Below are 1,368 nucleotides of genomic sequence, written 5' to 3' on the forward strand. Positions count from 1 at the left end.
GGGGGGGGAGCAAAGGCGGTGGTCACCGAATTGGGAGAGGGTCTCTCTCTCTCTCTCTCGCTCTGCGACACGGTCATGAGGGGTCAGCTCAGTGAACGGCCATGTCGCCTCCCGGCTGGACGGACGAAGTGAGTTATTCGCCGCCAGGATGTTCAGGAATCCTCCCTCCCTCCCCCACCACCTGCCATTTCCGAAAGGCTGGGAATAAATCGGAAGCGCGGATTCGACACACTGCAGCCTGTTACAGTCGGAGAACAGCACCTGAACTTCGCAACGGCCTGTGATCTTTCTCCAGTGAACAAATAAAATATTTTATCTATGTACCGCACAGATATCTGTACACTGACTGGTGTCTCTCAGTCCCCACTCTCTCTCTCAGGGAGATATCTGTACACTGACTGGTGTCTCTCAGTCCCCCCTCTCTCTCAGGGAGATATCTGTACACTGACTGGTCTCTCTCAGTCCCCTTTCTTTCTCTCAGGGAGATATCTGTACACTGACTGGTGTTTTTCAGTCCTGTCTCTCACACAATCCCTGACATTTGAGTGATGGAGAGTGTGACGATTAGAGACTTGTTAGTATGGCCAGGGAGAGGGGAAAATACCAGGAACGCAGTTGGTCTGGACTGAACAGGTCAGAACCGAGAGAGAGATAGAACGCGTGAATGTGCTAGTGTGCGTTCGAGAGAGAGAGACAGAGACAGACAGTGTATGTGTGTGTGAGAGTGAGAGAGACAGAGAGTGTGCGTGTGTGTACGTGTGAGTGAGTGAGTGAGTGAGTGGAGAGAGAGAGAGAGAGAGGGGAGGAGAGAGAGAGAGAGAGAGACACACACACACACAGTGTGCGTGTGTGTTAGTGAGTGTGCCCCTGTCCCTGCTACAAAAAGAGGCGGCGATGGAGGTTTGTACAAACTGATTTGTTTTCCTTTATTGTTGATCAGATTCGCGACGCGGGAGACGGGAGGCTCAGGGAGGAGGGGAGGCTGCCGGTTAGCAAGCCAGGACCTGGACCCTCTCTCCCACCCCCTCATTCCCCACCCACCCACCCACAACGTGCCCTCATCAAGACAGGAATCTGCCAGACCCGACTGCCCTTCTCGGGGGAGGGGGCTTTCGAACGGGTGGCGTCATTAGCGGAGGGCGCGGTGGTGGGTGGGGGGGAGCGGGGATGGGAGACGGGGGAGCTGGGGGAAGGTCTCGGTGTCTAACCGGCCACGGGAGGGGTTCGGGGGAATTGTCCTGCGTCCATCTCTCTCTCTCTCTCTCTCCCCCCACTCCTACGCCCTCCCCTCCCACTCTGGCCCCAGCTGCTCAACCTGGGGCTGGCAGGAGTGGGGGGTTGGGGAGAGGGGGGGGCGGGGGTTGTGTG

Source organism: Chiloscyllium plagiosum, chromosome 39 (assembly GCF_004010195.1).
Source record: "Chiloscyllium plagiosum isolate BGI_BamShark_2017 chromosome 39, ASM401019v2, whole genome shotgun sequence".
NCBI classification, from domain to species: Eukaryota; Metazoa; Chordata; class Chondrichthyes; order Orectolobiformes; family Hemiscylliidae; genus Chiloscyllium; species Chiloscyllium plagiosum.